This window comes from Theropithecus gelada, chromosome 20 (assembly GCF_003255815.1).
Source record: "Theropithecus gelada isolate Dixy chromosome 20, Tgel_1.0, whole genome shotgun sequence".
NCBI classification, from domain to species: Eukaryota; Metazoa; Chordata; class Mammalia; order Primates; family Cercopithecidae; genus Theropithecus; species Theropithecus gelada.
The window spans coordinates 58,358,054-58,376,715 of record NC_037688.1 but is presented as its reverse complement, the minus strand read 5'-3'; the positions used below and the strand labels follow the sequence as shown (position 1 = coordinate 58,376,715).

General features: G+C 44.4%; 1 protein-coding gene across 1 annotated transcript in view; it reads left to right on the top strand.

Moving 5' to 3' along the window:
• HS3ST4 (heparan sulfate-glucosamine 3-sulfotransferase 4) overlaps positions 1 to 18,662 on the top strand; it is a 438,327-nt gene that overhangs the window by 233,985 nt on the left and 185,680 nt on the right. The window lies entirely within an intron of this gene.

The window sequence follows — 18,662 nt, the reverse complement described above, 5'->3', positions numbered from 1 at the left end:
TGGTATTAGGGGGTGGGGCCACTGGTAGTTGATTAAGGCTCCTGAGGGTAGAGCCTTTATGAATGGGATTAGTACCCTTAGCAAAGAGTCCCCAGAAAGCTGCCTTGCTCTTTGTACCATGTAAGAACACAGCAAGAAAACATCATCTGTGAACCGGTAAACAGATCCTCCCTAGACACTGAATCTGCTGACCCCTTGATCTTGGGCTTCCAGGCCTCCAGAACTATGAGAAATACATTTCTGCTGTTTACAAGCTACCCAGGCTGTGCTATTTTGTTATAGCAGCCTGAACTGACTAAGACACTGGTCAGCACTAAATATTGGAACTCCTCAAGAGAGAGGATTATTTATTCAACAGAGATTTGTTGAGCAGTTACTATGGCTTGGCACTGTTCCAGGCACATTGGATACCTGAGTGTCATTGCCCTTGCAGAGATAACAGCTGTCAAGCCATATGCTTACACTAGTCTTGGGGACAGCAACATTAGAATTACTGGAAGCTTGTTAGAAATGCAAATTCATGGGATGCACCTAAACCTACCGAATTCCAGTCTCTGAGCATGTGTCCCAGGAAGCTGTGCCTTAAGCTTTTCGGATGCTTCTTGTGTCCGTCAACCTTTAAGAACCTTTGCCATATCGAATGCCTTTTCTTGAGCTGTGTGCCTCAACCTGGCTCACTCAGCTATGGCAGAAGGTCAGGGCCATTGGTCAGTTTTCCTCTGAAGGGGCTGTTGGAGCGGCAAGCATCTAGAACATAATATAAACTTATCTGATGAAAACACAGTTGTTTGATGAGCACAGCAGTTACCCTTAGAAATTAGGTTTTCTTCCTCTACTCCTTAAAGTTTACCAACCTTGTTTTTATTACTCTTGCTTCTTCCATTTTTAGCCATTGTTTTACAAATCCATATACAGAGAGAATTTCAAACAAGACATTCTAGGATGACCCTGTTCAAATTGTAGTTTTCTCTTCTCTGGAACTTCTGAAGAGGTTGCAGGGTTTCTTGTGAGGTTTTTGAATTGGGAGGAAAAGCTGATGCTAATTGGAAGACACCCACAATACTCAAGGCTATACTTTGTATTAAACAAAGTTATTAAATGCACGCCCTCGGCCACGATCGCCTTATTCTTTTCTGTTTCTCAATGTCCAAGCTGGCACGCTCAGGGCTTGGCTTGTCAAGCGTTTCTAGGACTACTTAACAGAGACTACCCCAGGAAGTTCTATTGCCTGACACTTGAGGCATCTATCAAAAAGGAGGGAATGTTGGCAGAATAGGAGTGAACAGGTTTCTGTGACTAAATTAGCTTTTTTGTTTGTTTGTTTTGGGGGATGAGGCTTCATTATACTGTATTTACCTGCAACTTCTGGCTCTACATTTTCCCTCCAAATTAAAATATATATATATATGTGTGTGTGTGTGTGTGTGTGTGTGTGTGTGTGTGTGTGAAAGAGAGTCTAGAATTCAGGAAATAAAATTTGGTGGCAGGCCATTGTCCCCTCTCACTGCCTGCATAGAAAGATCTGATGTGCAGCTCTAGCTTTCAATCCTGTTCATGAATTGATTGATTGATTTGTTTTTTCCAATAAGTCAATATTTACTGAGCTGGGCTTGAGGCATTGGGTTGTGGGGAGCATTCTTGGTGAGCTGTAACATCCATCATGCTTAAGTGGATCCCATTGGCATTTTCTGGGACTGTGACCCTGGATACTCCCTTTGGAGCATCTCATGCCTACCTGTGGCTTCAATTTCAGAACAATGATGACTCAAAAGGTTTCATTTTTAGGTTTCTCCTCTGTGCTTTGGCCATCAATATTCAAATGCTTACTTGACATCTTCACTTGGCTGTTTTACATTCACCTTGCATTCCACACACCCAAAGACTAGACTCACAACCTTTCCCATGCAACTGAGTCCACTGTCTCAGTTAAATGACATAAAGAGCTGTTTAGTTGTTCAGTCCAAATTCTGAGATTTGTCTTGGAGCTGCTTGTTTATTTATTCCGTATGGCCAATCTGTCACCAAGTCCTGACAATTTTACCCCTTAAATATCTCTTTAATCTGTTAGCTTTTCTGTATATCTACTGATACCACTCTAGCTAAAAAATAATAGCCCCTCTCTTTTTAAAGATGGACACAGCCTTTCATCTACCTCCTCTGTCCTCTGAGGCTCTGCACCAATCCATTTTCCTCCCCACATCTGGAGGACCTTTGAAAATCCAAAACTGATGCTATAGCTCTGCTAGAAATCCTTTAGGTGTCTATTGTCTTCAGGGTAATAATATTAACTATTATTTACTAGTGGTAATTGGTACTTGTTGTATACCAGGTACTACCCTAAGTGTTTTACACATTTTAACCCATTTTCATATATTACCCCATTTAAGCAAAATTGAAATCTTTGCAATGGCTGTAAAGTCCCACAAATATGACCTCTACTTGCTTCTCCTGGCTTGTCTTAGCATGTGCAGTTTCTTCACTACAACTTTCTCCTCTATTATAAAATGCAGTCCCTTCTCAGGCTGGATTTGAAGTGCACTTGCTTCTGGAAACAATCACCTGATATCTGTGTTGGTGCCTGGACTGATGAGTCACTAACCTCTGTGGTTTTGGGTCATGAACATCAAGCCCCCTGGTCTGGCAGGGCAGCAGGGTTCTGGTGCCAATTTTACATTGTGATTTGGGCTAGCCACCCTCTGACTCCGTCAGGGTGCTTTGATAACAAGTGTATTCATTTTCATCTTGCTTAAGTAACATTAGGAATTTCTTGGAAGCATACAGGGCATGTAATAAATCCCACGGGTAGAGCAAAGTGGACTCAGCCTCACAGAGGGCTAAATGCAGGTACCAGACAGCAGTCAGAGTGGAGGTTGGAAATCAACGGCATCTTTCTCTCTCCAGGCTGGTGTAAATGTTTTCAGTACACTCAGCTCCTACTTCTACATGGGCTAAGGTTCAGTGAGCATCCTAGATGAATTAACATTCTTCTCCTTGGTTCTGAGCTCTGTAAAGAGCTCCTCTGATTGGCCCAGCTGGTGCCAGGGATCCAGTCATCATCAGCCAGCAACATTAGGTCACAGACTCTAACCCTGCCTGTTAAAGAGGAAGGTGGGGGCAGCTTGAAGGGAAACAGTGACCTGGCCAGGAACCCGGAAAGGTGCTGCTCTTGGCCTCAGTTTTCTCATCTTTAAAAGCTTTCTGGGCACCTTGATTTTTCCCCAGCTCGCTCCCTGCGCAGAGAGCTTGAAGCTCAGTGTCACAGATCACGCCGCGACGCTGTTGAAACGCTGTTGAAACCCAAACCCAATGCAGCCCCAACTCTAAAGATCTGGGGATTAAGCAGAGAAACCTCTCGTGTCGTCTCAGCAAAGAAGCTGCAAATCCCCTAAGTGCCAGTGAAGGGGAGGCTTTGACTCGGGAAACATCAGAGAAATCAAACACTTCACTCTGCTCTCATGTCCTATGAGGGGATTTGTGGTTTCAAACCGTAAGCGCGGATGTGTCTTTCGCAAAGCCAAAGCCCTCCATTAGCACAGGAGATAGAGTCTAATAGCAGAGGGCCAATGTCGCTGAGGGTGGGGTAGTGCAGCAGTGCCCCTGTGCCTGGAAACCCCATGCCTCGTGGCTTGACACTAGGTGGAATGCCTCCACCGTCCTTTCACTCACACTTGTGTCTCTCCTTCTACCTGCAATGTTGCTGATCCCTCTCAGGCAAGTTCTACCCCTTCTCTGCCTCCGCTCCTATGCCAGACCCTCTGTCTGGGCAGAAGCCAAATCCTTCCCATCTGTATAGTGAACATCAACCATCCTGAAGGGTTGATTGAAATGGCACCGTTAAAAAAAAAGTTAATCGAGGTTATAATTTATATGTCATAAAAACTTTACTGCATTAAATGTACAATTCCAGGGTTGTTAGAAAATTTACATCATTGTGCAGCCATCACTACAATCCAACTTGGAACATTACCTTCTCCCCCAAAAGATCTTTCATGCCATTCTGTCAATCAATCCCTATTCCGACTCCAAGCCCCAAACAACCACTAATCTCTCAGTGTTCACCTCCCTGAACACTGGATACTCCCCCTGGCAGAGTAATTCTGCCCTGTGGGCTTTCACCATCCTTCGTAAGCATTTGCAAAATAATCTGGCATTTATTATTTACGTGTATGTTTCTCCAACTACAGTTTACCGAGGCCACTTTGTTACTGAGGAGACTTAGCAGAACCTCTGCATGTGGGAGGTAGACCAGAACAGTCTATGTATGACTGAGCACAGGCATGAGTTAAATTCACTTGATCTAGAACAAACTTTTATACCATTTCTCTGCTAAAATAGCATAGCTAACTTTTATTGAGCATTTACTATGTGCCGGATGCCCTGCTCAGTGTTGAACTTAATTCTGAGACCTCACAATCCTTATTTAATCTTTATTTAAATTGAAGAGATAGTAATTTATGATCGGCATTTGTAGATGAGGAGACTGAGGCTAAGAGAAGAACTTTTAGATGGTAAGTTGCAGGACCAGACCTTAGGTCTGGTTCTGTTTAGCCTAGAAATCCATTCTGTTAACAACAACACTTCAGTGCCTTCCAGCCACTGATGGTTTGCCCATAAGACCCATGCCTAATGGTTTTCCTATGATCTCAGTAGGTCTGTATCCTTTAGATCTCAGTTCGTGTTTTGGTTAGCAAGCACCCCCGTTTTGCATCCACTGTGAGTTCCCTCTGAAGGGGTGGGACTGTTCAGAATACTTCAAGGTCAGGAGAATCGCTTGAACCTGGGAGGTGGAGGCTGCAGTGAGCCGAGATTGTGCCATTGCACTCCAGCCTGGGCGACAAGAGCGAAACTCCGTTAAAAAAAAAAAAAAGGCCGGGCGCGGTGGCTCAAGCCTGTAATCCCAGCACTTTGGGAGGCCGAGACGGGCGGATCACGAGGTCAGGAGATCGAGACCATCCTGGCGAACACGGTGAAACCCCGTCTCTACTAAAAAATACAAAAAACTAGCCGGGCGAGGCGGCGGGCGCCTGTAGTCCCAGCTACTCGGGAGGCTGAGGCAGGAGAATGGCGTAAACCCGGGGGGCGGAGCTTGCAGTGAGCTGAGATCCGGCCACTGCACTCCAGCCCGGGCGACAGAGCCAGACTCCGTCTCAAAAAAAAAAAAAAAAAAAAAAAAAAAAAAAGAATACTTTAAGGTCTTTGACTAACTTAGCGTGAAACTGTTTGATTTTACTGATCAGCTAAATCAACTGCATGCTTTCTTTCCACATTGATTCCTTACAGGCAATGGCCCAGGGAATATGAAGTAATAATAAACTTTGCATTTATAAAGCATTTGGGGAGAAAAAAATTGCCGGAGAGCTTACTAGAAAAACTGAACTGGATTCTTTTGAATTTTGACAGATTCATGTTCAGCCTTTAGGGAATGTTGGAAGCAAAGAAAGAGGAAGATGTAGGATGGGCTTGTGACATTTTGACCTTCCGTGGCCCTCAGACACTGGCAGAAATGAGGCCCCGTCTCTCTTGGGAGGAATGCCAAAGGGACCAACAATGAGAGCGATAATTCTAACTCTTCTGCCTGCATTCTCTTTAGGGACTAGGGCTGACTTAACGTGGAAAATTCCCATGACAGCTTTGATCGTGGTCAAGGAACTTAAATGCCTTTGTGCTGGCAGAAGATCGATAGAAATGAAGTGGACCCAACATAAGGCAATAAGGAGTGGTGAGGAGCATGGTAAACTGGAGAGAACAGCTCCCGTTTCAAGAGGCAGCTGCTCCTCAGCCCCAGCTCGCTGTTTTACTGTTTTTCTTCCCCCCAATTTTTCAGATGTCTAAAAAGAAGCTAGACACCTGGATGTCTATTGAAAACCCCTCCATTCCTTTCTCCATTCATCCATCAATCCAGAAAGTGGCTATTGAGCACCTACTGTGTTCCAGATCCTGTTCTAGGCATTGAGGATGTAACTGTGATCAGAACACAGTGTCTGTTCTGATTAATCATTTAGAAATATGCGAAATAGGCTGGGTGCAGTGACTCATGCCTGTAATCTCAGTATTTTGTGAGGCCAAGGTGGGAGGATTGCTTGAGGACAGGAGTTAGACACAAGCCTGGGTAACATGGAGATACCCCATCCTACAAAAAAAAAAAAAAAAAAGTAACCAGGCATGCTGGTGCTTGCTACTTGAAAGGCTGAGGCAGGAGGATTGCTTGTGCCTGGATGTTTGAGGCTGCAGTAAGCTATGATTACACCATTGCACTCCAGCCTGGGCAATACAGCAAGACTCCATCTTTACAAAAAACAAATTTAGCCAGGCATTGTGGCCTGTGCCCGTAGTTCTAGCTACTTGGGAGGCTGAGGCAGGAGGATCACTTGAGCCCATGAGTTCAAGTCTACAGTGAGCTATGATTGTACCATTGCACTCCAGCCTGGGCAACAGAGCAAGACCCGATCTTTATTAAAAAAAAAATAGGAGGAAACATGTAGACCAAATGGATCATATTTTCAGGTCACCAAGGAAAAACAAAGTCAACAACAAAATCACGAAAGTACCCTTAATTATAAATGCAGATGCAGAATTCTAAATGGGATATCTTCCAATCTAACAAGCACACCTCCAGACCACCTCGTGTAGAATTCATGTGGCCTCCTATGCTTTGCTTCCAAGACAGAGCACTGTCACCTTAGTAACCTCAAAATCTCCCCTCACATGTGCCCCACTTTCTTCGTCATCTCCTTAAGAACTTGGGAGCAATAATTGCCCTTTCTTTTGAAAGGTTCTGGGTCCACTGTCTCAGGGCCAAACAAAACATTTTCCCTGAACCCTCTCCACTGGCTTTTCCACAGGGCTGTGAGGTTGGGGTTCCTCATGACCCACCGTGGGACATGAGCCTTCTTGAATTACCAGAATCGATGCAGCCCAAGCCTCTTCTACCTGTAGCCCTGAAAGCACCTGAGAAGTTCAAGTGCAAAGCTGCTGCTGTGGCGGGGGTGGGCACTGTGGGATGCTTTACGTTGTATCTGAGCATGGGAACTGGGAGAGAGCATGTAGAGAACTGTATGTAATTCAGAAAGGGCTTTGATCCAAGGTGTCCAAGAGTGAACACAGGAAACACGTGTAGAAAAACTAGAAAGGAGAAAGATGGTGAAAGCAACCCTGTTTGGCAGATGACAAGTAAAGAGACTGAGTCTCAGAAAGGTGGACGGGCGTGGTGGCTCACGCCTGTAATCCCAGCACTTTGGGAGGCCGAGGCAGGTGGATCATGAGGTCAAGAGATCGAGACCATCCTGGCCAACATGGTGAAACCCCGTCTCTACTAAAAATACAAAAATTAGCCGGGCATGGTGGTGCGCACCTGTAGTCCCAGCTACTCAGGAGGCTGAGGCAGGACAATCGCTGGAAGTCGGTGAGCCAAGATCACACCACTGCACTCCAGCCTGGCCATAGAGAGACTCTGTCTCAAACAAACAAACAGAAACAAAAACAAAAACAAAAAAAGAAAGAAAAGAAAGGTTCAAGGTTATCTTCAGGGGCACATAGAGGGAGCCAGTACTATCCTCCAGGTTTCCTACTCTCATATCCCAGCCCACTACTGTCTGGATCCCTTGCCCCGTGTGAAGACCAAAGACAGGAACACCAGCAAGAGTGCTTTGGAAAGAACATGCCCACAAAATAATTGGTCTGTCTCTGAGTCCATACTCTAAGGTGATTTGGGCTCAACTCTGTGGAAGCATTTGGAGGCTCAGTTTTCAGTATTAGAGTCTCAAGGGCTTGGCAAAGGTAACCATCTAGAAGGTTGGCAGCAGGGAAGGAGAGAAAAGAGACAGCTATGTTCAGCTTATCTGAGAAGAAGGCAAAAACATGATTCTTTTAAAAAATATATTTCTTTATTTTATATTTTAAAACTTTTATTTTAGAATTGGGGTACATGGGCAGGTTTGTTATATAGGTAAACTTGCATCATGGGCATTTGTTGTATGGATTATTTTGTCACCTTGGTACTGAGGCCAGTACCCAACAGTTATTTTTTCTGATCCTCTCCCTCCTTCTGTCCTCCACCCTTAAGTTGGCCCCAGTGTCTGTTATTCCCCACTATGTGTCCATGTGTTCTCATCATTTAGCTACCACTTATAAGCGAGAACATGTGGTATTTTGGTTTTCTGTTCCTGCGTGAGTTTGCTGAGGATAATGGCCTCCAGCTCCATCCATGTTCCTGCAAAGGACATAGTCTTATTCTTTTTTATGGCTGCATAGTATTCCATGGTGTATATGTACCACATTTTCTTTATCTAGGCGTATGAAAAACATGCTTCTGGTTGTGGAAATTTGCAAAGCTGCACGGAAGTGGCCTCACCTAAAGGAGATAACTGTTTCTAGATGAGTCCTGGATGGGGCCTTCACCTCTCTCAGACCTCTCTAGGCCAGCCCTGTCTAAACTCCAGCCACTCTTACTCCTTTTGTTCTAAAACGCTGAAGTGAAATTCAATCACAAAACCCATATGAGATCTGCCAAGTCCCAGATGGAGAAAGGTTAATCTCTCTTCACAGAACTTTCTACTTCCTCTTTCTTTGCCTAGTGCTTTAGAGTTCTTTTATTTGCAAGTGACAGACACCCATTCAAGCACTGGCATAAGCAAAAACGTTCTCAATTATCTAAAAAAGTTCAAGGTGTAATAATGGCTTCAGGCATGGCTAGATCCAGTATAATTCAGTCTGACTGCGACCAAGAGCATGTCAACGGAAATCATTCTTTCTCCATCTCTTGCCTGTCTTTTCCTGTCTCCTTGTTTCATCCTCAGCCTGGTCCTCCTTAAATATTGATAAAGATATATTAGCCACTCCAGATTTATGTCCCACCAGTGTAGGGATCCCAGCAGAATGAGAGGACTTCTTTTCCAACGGCACCAGCAAATGTCCGGGTGCTGGCTCTCAGAGGACAACCTGGGTCATGTATTTCCATTCCTGATCCAATGACCGTGAGTCTTTCCTCTGAAAAAAAAAAAAAAAAAAAGGAAAACTCAGCTAATTTTTGTATTTGTTGTAGAGACAGGATCTCACTGTGTTGCCCAGGCTGGTCTCGAACTCCTAAGCTCAAGTGATCTTCTGCTTTGGCTTCTCAAAGTGCTGGGATTACAGGTGTGTAATCCCAACTGTGCCCAACCAAGATGAACTTTCAATATAGAGTTTTGCTCCTTCCCTGTAAAAAACCTCCACCCCAGGGAAACGCAGCCTTTGGGAAGCACGTCCCTTTCAATAGAATTGTTTCCCCCACAAGCTGCCTTTGGGAAGCAGGGAGGCAGCCCTCTGCCACGTGACCCCTCCAAGCTGGGAAGACTGCAAGGAAGAGCAGGCGCAGCCCAGCCCTGCTGCATTTCTTTTCTACCAGCCATGGAGTCCTTGTTCTCTGTGCTTCCCCTCCCTACAGAAAACGGTGAGCAAATGTCCCCCCGACGCTGCCTTCTGCCAGGCCCATGGCTTTCATGCACTTAGGGGATGCATTTTTATTTCTTTGCAGGAACAAGGCCTAAAAATAGATAAAGTACAGGGCACAAACAATAACCATTCGATGTATTGACCCAGCTATGAGTTTATCTTGGTGAAATTCAGATTCGCTCTTTATTCCCGAAAGCAAAAGCACCTTCAATGGGCAGTTATGGAGGCATTACCAGGCCCATTTGGCAATAAAATGTGACTGACTTCATTATGCAGGATGGAGACAAGAAATAGCTGATCTTAAATCACAGGGCCACTGACCAGGATGCACTTGGCACAGGTCTATGCAGATAGATTCTGTTTGGTGGGAAGCGGTGCTGCAGAAAGGGAGTCTGTTATTAAAATGCAGAATTCATTTAAGTCCTTTTATTTAGCGCGTTGCCAAAAGGTAATTTATGTGTAACGTGTAGCAAGCCATATGGCTGTGTCTGAGGGCTGCGCCTGCTCTTCCTTCCAGGCTTCCCAGCTCAGAGGGGTCACATGGCAGAGGGCCGCCTCCCTGCTTCCCAAAGGCGGCTTATGGGGGAAATAATTCTATTGAAAGGGACATGGTTCCCAAAGGCTGCGTTTCCCTGGGCTGGAGGTTTTTTAAAGGAAAGGAGCAAAACTCTACATTGAAAGTTCATCTTGGTCGGGCACAGTTGCTCACACCTGTAATCCCAGCACTTTGAGAGGCCAAAGAAGAAGATCGCTTGAGCTTAGGAGTTCAAGACCAGCCTGGGCAATATAGTGAGACCCTGTCTCTACAAAAAATACAAACATTTGCTGGGTGTTGTGGCAGGTGCCTGTGGTCCCAGCTGCTTGGGATGCTGAGGTGGGAGGATCGCTTGAGGCCAGGAGGTCAAGGCTGCAGTGAGTCGTGATTGTGCCACAGCACTGCAGCCTGGCTGCAGGGCAGGACCTTGTCTCACAAAAAAAAAAAAAAAAAAAAAAAAGTTCATCTCTGTACTCTGTACTTGGTACTTTCTATTCCCACAAATTGCAATGGGGCAGTAGAAGAGCTCCATAAAGCAGTTTGCTGCTTATTACTTCCTTGCTGATACCCTGTCTCCATTTTTTAGCCTAGGGGAGGAGTGGTAACTGCCATTTTTTTGCACCTGCCTCTTGTGAAGTCTAGTTGAGACCTTCACACTCTGGATCTCATGTCAACCCAACAACAGCCCCGTGTGACATGTTATTACCCCCACTACCTGAAGGTACTGTCTCATACTCTGATGGACCACAAAAACTAATGACAATACCTGGTATAGCGGATGCTCACTGCAAGCCAGACACTGTGCTTAGCACTTTAAATGCATGATCCTACGTACCCTTCACAAAATCCTTCAGAGGTACTTAACTGCTATTATCCCATTTTACAGAAGAAGCATCTGAGGCTTAAGAAGGGGAAAGGACTTCTTCCAGGCAGAGCAGCTCCTCAGTGGCAGACCTGGCCTTTAAACTCAGTTCAGCTTGGTTTCTAAACCTAGGCATTTCCCAGAAAGGGAAGGTGAGATTTAGGTGCTGAGGTTTCTCCAGAAGTGGGAGGAAGAGAGAGCGGATCTCAGACACGGTAGATCATTTTCACTTCCTCCCTCCCTTCGCTGTCAATGATGGCAGGTAATCGTAGCCTTTCTGTTTATTCTGGTGTCTGCTTCCAGATTTCTCTGTCCCACATTTTGCCAGAGAGACTTGGGGTGATTCACACCCAACAGTTGAAACTCATATTTGGCTTCATCAGTATCTGTTTCCTTCTGAAAAGCTGCTCTCCGTCAATGCTGCTGTCTAATTCTCCTGCACTCAGACACCCAGCTCTCGGGCAATCTCATTAAACTGGCTTTAATTACTTATGTGGAGGCAAAGAGAAAGACTTCCGATATGCCTCTTTGCCACAGCCATTATTGATTGGCTGCCGAGAGGTTTCTGTTAGACAGCGGATTTTAGAAAAGGTTAGTTTCCCTAATTCTCTAACACTCTTCCTGGTGATAATTGGTTCCCAGGTGAAACATAATCTCAAACAGAGGCGTCTTGAACCGGCTTTCCACCTTCCATTGCATTTGAAGTGAAGTTTAGCACAGCTGAAAAATCTGGATTTCCACCATTTCTCGGGGTGGAACACAAAATTTTAGATGCCACGGTGAGGGTAGGTCTCGCGTTATGAACTCTCTGGCAGTTGTCAGATTTTATCTGCTTGTATTTTCTCCCCGTTTACTAGAAGGGTAAATCACAGCTGGTGTATTGGCTTTGCATGGCTATAAAGGAATATCTGAGACTGGGAATTTATAAAGGAAAGAGGTTTATTTGGCTCATGGTTTTGCAGGCTGCTCATGATGCATGGTGCTGGCGTATGTGTCCGGTGAGGCCTCAGGAAGCTTCCAACCATGGCAGAAGATGAAAGGAGACAGTGTGTCACATGGGGAGAGAGGGCGAGAAGGAGGAGGTGCTGGGCTCTTTTAAACAACCAGATCTCCTGGGAACTCATACAGCGAGCACCCACTCACTACCGCAAGGCCAACACCAAGCCATTCAGGAGGAATCCGCCCCCATAACTCAAACACCTCCCACCAGGCCCCATCTCCAGCATTGGAGGTCGCATTTGAATATGAGATTTGGAGAGGGAACCATATCAGCTGGTTTTCCCAGTGCCTGTGAATATCTTCACCTCTATCTTAGGAAGGGTCAGGCGAATCCTGAGATGCCTTTCAACCTTGAGGCCTTTGGTAATTTGGGGAGGAGGTTCCTGCTTCTCAGACAGATATGTTTTGACTTGTTGGTAAGTGTCTGCTTCTTCCTTGGCTCTTTTAGCCTGTTGGTCCTCTGAATACTGGCAAACATTAGCGCATTACGAGTAGATAACCAGGCTGAGATGTAGGATCTAGAAACCATTACCCATTAGAAGGGGTTGAAGAAGCTGAGGTTGTTGATATGGGGAAGGAAAACACTCTGTCTCCCCTAAGGAGAAATAAGAGGCAAAGGCCTCATAGCACAGATGTCCCAACATGAGACAGAAGTGGCCATTACGCTTCTGTGTGGTTCCAGAGGACAGAATCGGGTCTAATGGACAACAAAGGGAGGTTAATGGGCAATTTTGACTCCTTGAGAAAGAACATTAATGACTGGCTTTGTCAGGAAAGACAGCTTTGCAGCACTGTGGGCTCCTGGGTACTGGGGATATGCAGGCTGAGGTGCTTTTCTGTTGAAGCCTCATAGAGGTGTATATAAGGGCATTTGGATGTGGTGATCTTGTAGCCCTGGGCAGTTGACTTAGCGTCTTAGAGAAATGCAGAAGACAGCAGGGTTTGTGAATGAGGCTGCATGTGGACTGTGCCAAACCGGAGAACACTTTCTCTCCATACTGAGCCTCTGCTGGTTGCTGTAAGTTGGTAACGTGGGCCCGATGTTGCCAGGTATTTGGGATTTTTTAATGTAGATTTTATGTTTTAGAGAAATTCCAGGTTCACTGCAAAATTGAGTGGAAGATACAGAGATGTCTCTTGTATTCCCCTGCCCCCTCAACCATGCATAGCCTCCTTGATATAGTTTGGCTGTGTCCCTACCCAAATCTCATCTTGAATTGTAATCCTTGTAATCTCCGCATGTTGAGGGAGGGAAGTGATTGGATCATGAGGGTGGTTCCCCACTCCTGTTCTCATGATAGTAAGTGAATTCTCATGAGATCTGATCGTTTTATAAGTGTCTGGCATTTCCCCTGCTTGCTTCCTCTCTCTCCTGCCGCAGTGTGAGAAGGTCTAATCACCTTCCACCACGATTATAAATTTCCTGAGGCCTCCCCAGCCGTATGGAACTGTGAGTCAATTAAACCTCTTTCCTTGATAAATTACCCAGTCTCAGGTATTTCTTTATAGCAGTGTGAAAATGGACTAATACACTCCCCCATGATCAACATCCCCCACCAGAGTGGTACATTGCTTGCAACTGATGAACCTACACTAACTCACCATTATCACCCAGAGTCCGTAGTTTACATTAGGGTTCACTCTTGATGTTGTCCATTGTATAGGTTCAGACAAATGTATAATGGCTTGTGTCCATCATTATAGCATCTGTAGAGGACTACGTGCTTGCAAACGAGATGTTCCCGATAAGTCTTGCTCTTGCAAACGAAGCAGGGAGTTCCCGGTAAGTCCTGCTCTTGCAAGCGAAGCAGGGCGTTGGGGGCTTGTTTATGTGTAAACATCTTGAAAATCCAGAAAGTCAGGGAAAGGTCAGAAAAACAACAATGTGTCTTGTGACTTGGCAACATTCCACAAACGACTGTATAAAATAAAGCAGAGCGTGCCATTCGAGGCAGCCGCCATGTTTGTCTTGTCTTGTGTTGTCTTGTGTGTTCATTCCTTTGTTTAGGAAACACGCGGACCCCAACAGCATCACACAGAGTATTTTCAGTGTCCTAAAAATCCTCTGTGCTCTGCCTTTTCATTCTTCCCTCCCCCAACTCCTGGAAATCACTGATATTTTTACTTTATTCATAGTTTTTCCTCTTCCAGAATGTCATATGGTTGGAAGCATACAGTATGTTGGCATTTTCAGATTGGCTTCTCTCACGGAGTCATATGCAGTAAAGGTTTCTCTGTGTCTTTGTGGCTTGATCACTCATTCCTTTTTAGTGCTGAATAGTATTCCATTATCTGGATGTGACACAGTTTGTTTATCCATTTATCTGCTAAATGACACCTGGTTGTTTCCCAGTTTTGGCAAATTATGAGTAAAGCTGCTATAATGTTTATATGTTTATAGCATATTTGGCCTTTTTAAAAAGATAGACATTGAGACATTTATGTGAAATCTCCCATGTAAAAAAATGTCAAGTTAAAAAAATAATTTCTGGGACTGAAAAAAGTATACTGAGATACCAGAATCTTTTTTTTTTTTTTTTTTAATTTTTGAAAACTAACTTTAAAAATAGGGATGAGGTCTTGCCATGTTTCCCAGGCTTGTCTCCTAAGCTGAACTTCTGAGTTTAAGTCATTCTCTTACCTTGGCCTCCCAAAGTGCTGGGATTACAGCATGAGCTATCGCATCCAGCCGAGATACTAGAATCTCTTGACTTCTGCTGAGTAACTGAGGGATAATCTCCATGATGGTCCTTTTGACAAGACAGGGATGTATTTAGGTGATAATGATACCATTATGTGGATTTCCAGCTGGAATGGATATTTCTTTCAGCACCTGGAGAGAGAAATCCATTAATGATCTGTGGGATTCTATGTTCAGTTCTGTCCTACTAAGTGATTTGGTGGGGACCTAGAAGACCCACTAATCAGATATGCAGATGATACAAGGCTGGGTGTGGTAATTACTGAGACATGTGAAATCAGGATTCAGAACCATCTGATCAAGTTAAAACTCTAGAGAGACACCAGTAAGTTGACATTTAGTAGGAGCTCATGCAAAAATCTTGTGTTAGGTCTAAAGTATGAGTTACTTCCTCACCAAATGAGAAGAAAAGCCAACTTGGAATGTGTTCATGTAAAAAGAGAAAAACAAATAAGATCTAAGAAGTGTTGTCTGATCACAAGATGAATTTAGCCAGTAATTAATAAAGATCATAAAAAAGGTTAAAGCTGAAAATACATAGATAGTTACCCATTCATCAGCTGTTAAACAGCATTTTCTCTGTGTCAGGGAATGTGCTCCATGCAGGGAATAAAGGGATGAATAAGGCTGGTTCTGGCCCTTGATACACCTTGGGGAACTCACAGCAACAGATTAGGATGCATTGTAGCCCAACGGCATAAATTCTACAGATGAGGTTTCTGCAGAAAACTGTGGGACTCTAGGAAATACAGTAACTGCTTTTCTAGCATAATATAATTTCACATAGCAGGCAAGATAGAGTTTTGGAAGGAAGAATGGAAATGGAAAGTACAGTTGCAGGGGTAGTGGTAGTAGATATTTGTCTTTGTACCACCGAGTATTTGGCATTTGGCATTAGAAGACTGTAGACATCTCTCAGTTTTTGTGCTTTGGATGAGATTGGTTCAGATCCATGGAATGCATGATTGGCTCAGACAGTCAGGGCATGCTATCTTTTGGCCACTCAAGTTGGGATCAATTAGGGACAAGGTCATACCTTTCTGGGACTATTTTGGTTTTTTTAGTCAATAGAAAAATTGAACATCTGTCCAACTGGTTGCCAACAAAAGAGAAAGTAGGGGGAAGAACTAATGTAACTGTGGGATGAGTTGATGGGGGGTAAGAATGGCACCAATATTAAGGAAATACAGAAATGAAGAAACGGAAATTCTGTCCTACTATTATTAGTTCAACCTTAGACCAAGTTGTGCTTGAAATCTTGCCCATAGACTATTAATTTATACAAACCTGTTAATTCTCTTTTTCTTATATCACTTAAGCTGAATATTTTCTCATTTCTAATAAAGGGACTCCTATGTGATCGTATTTACCTGTAGTGGTTGTAGCAAAGAAAGGGCATTCCAGGCAGAGGAACAGGAGCGTAGGAAAGCCCGTGCTCAGAAGCGTAGGAAAGCCAGTGGGTTCATGAAACCCCGAGTCGTGGTCTCACTGGTTTTGTAGAGTGTCCTGGCGAGAGGTGCAGCTGGGGAGCTAGGTGGAAGCTGGATTATGATGAGCCTGAGGACTTTCTGGAGTTCACTGTTTCATGTTGCCTGGTTGACAATGAGAAGCTTATTACAGCTTTTGATTGGGTCGTAGCTCTGATGTGCTGTGCAAGTGTTTTCAGAATGTACAGAATGCTTCTATACTCGTTTACCCCTTGTATCTTCCCATTGACACAGGGAAGTTGGTAAGTATATCTGTTTTGCAGCTGCAGAAGCAGGAATGAGCAGATTCAGCAATTAGCCCAAAGTTACCTAGTGAAGATTCCAAGCTCTGCAGTGTTGAGGGGCTCTGTTGGTGGACATGAGTGGCGTGCTGACCGCAAGGCAGTAGGAGGGAAATGCACAGGGTTGGAGACATCCAGCTGGGCTTTCTGGGGCAATCAGAAAGCTTTGGGTTCAGCAATGGAAAAGTTCTTCAGCTCCACAAGTGCTTCTGAGTTCAGATTCTACTAGCAGATGTTGAAATATACCAAACCTGACCCAAACAACTGTATCCTTTCCCCAAAGCCAAGCACAGCGTCAGCAGTTGTTACCAATGAGGACAGCTGGGCCCAGCAAGACAAGAAGATCAGAGCAAACCGAAACCAAGAACATAATTCTGGACACACAGGAGGCCCAGGGAAGCTCTCTGGAACAGCTGGGAGACAGTTGGAGGACCTCAGGCCATAATAATTTGTGTCTGCAAGAAGAGCGTAATCTCATTTTGTAGTTGCAGGCAGATGAGGTTGGGGACTTTCGAGTTACATATATTTCATTGTCTTTTTAGGAAAAAAATAAGTGTGCATCTTCTGCCTGGGATCCATGCATCTGTGTAAAAACACAGGCAGGAGCTCTCACACCTATCTCTTGCTCAACCATACTGAGTATATTGGAAAGATTGCAGCTGTGATAGGGAGCTGGTACCTGTTCTTAAGAAATAAACAGAAATAAAATACTCCCAAGGTTTTATCTATGGTATTAAAAAAAAAAAAGGAGAAGAAAAGCAAAAGGCTATTTTTTAATTCCCATGTGCTAACCTCCTTCCTGCCTCAAGGCCAGTGCGTCTGGTATTTCCTTGGCCTTGAACTCTCCTGCTTCCGTTTTCCATGTCCCCTGTCTACTTCCCCTTTTACTGCAGGCTCAGCTTAAATGTTACATTATCAGGGAAGTCTTCCTTGATCTCTTGGACAGGGCAGGTTTTTCTATTTCTTGTTTTAATGGTGCTCTCTGATTTTCTTTGGAAGCACTTCTCACCTTTGCACTTCATAAGCAAATGAGGTAACTACTGGCTTATACCCCCTTTCTCCTGCTAAACCAGACATTCTGCAAAAGGAATGTCTGTCTCATGCTGTGTACCTAGAATCTAGTGCGATGTCTCGTAAGTGACACTTAGTAAGTGATCAGCGATGACCAGTGATGGCTGAATGCATAAATTTGGCCCTCTGACTCCAAATTAGAATCGTTTAACCACTGTTAATTGTTTGGCTGGTAGTTCCTGCATGCAGAGACCAGAAACACACATACCTTATTGGGCCAGGTGGGGAAGGTGGTGAGCAGGAGCTCATACCCTTTCCCTAAGGGTATAGATAGATGCTACACCGCATGGACTATGCCTTACAAGCAATGTAGACCCAAACTAACCAGATCTTACAGGTTTTTAAGGAAAGTTTTGAGACCTTGATTTTATGAGTACTCTTTCAACTTTTAAATGCTGACAACATTTATTGTTGTTGTTGTTGTTATTATTATTATTATTATTGAGGCAGAGTTTCACTCTTGTTGCCCAGACTGGAGTGCAATGGTGTGATCTCGTGTCACCACAACCTCCGCCTGCTGGGTTCAAGCAATTCTTCTGCCTCAGCCTCTCGAGTAGCTGGGATTACAAGTATCCACTACTTTGACCAGCTAATTTTTGTATTTTTTAGTAAAGATGGGGTTTTACCGTGTTGGTCAGGCTGATCTCGAACTCCCAACTTCAGATAATCCACCTGCCTCGGCCTCCCAAAGTGTTGGGATTACAGGTATGAGCCATCACACCTGGCCAACATTAGTTTTAAAAGGTAAACGTCCTATTTGTCAGCTTGCTTTCTCTGGAGAGATGCTTGCCATACTTGCCTCTTTGCACTGCTCAGGCTGCACTGGGAGGGGAGCATTCTGTCCTCAGTGCCATTTTAAAACGTGTTCACTGGAAACCACAGGCAAAAATAGGGCAGCTAGAATGAGGAAGGTTTGGAAATTATGCCATGAAGGGAGCTGTGGCCCCAAATGCAGATATTTAATGTGACTCTTCAGCTTTGCTGCCTGGCTCTCCTAGTTTGGTGCCTAATTTACCGGATAAGACTCTGGACCCCAAGGTGCCCCAAGAGTTACAACCGTAAACACATGAGATGGTAGGTAGGTAATAAGACTGATTATTCACAAATACATTGGTTCTTATGCACCCACATGGATGTGATTCCTCTCCCAAGCAGACCTCAGAGGAGGTCAGAGCTTTATTTCAATTACATGGCAATTTCCCAGCTATTCTGGGAACTGCTGTTTGGAAATTGCCATCAGAGCCTGAACATAATTTTTAAATGTCCTCAATTGTGAGAAATCTCCAGATTTGATTTT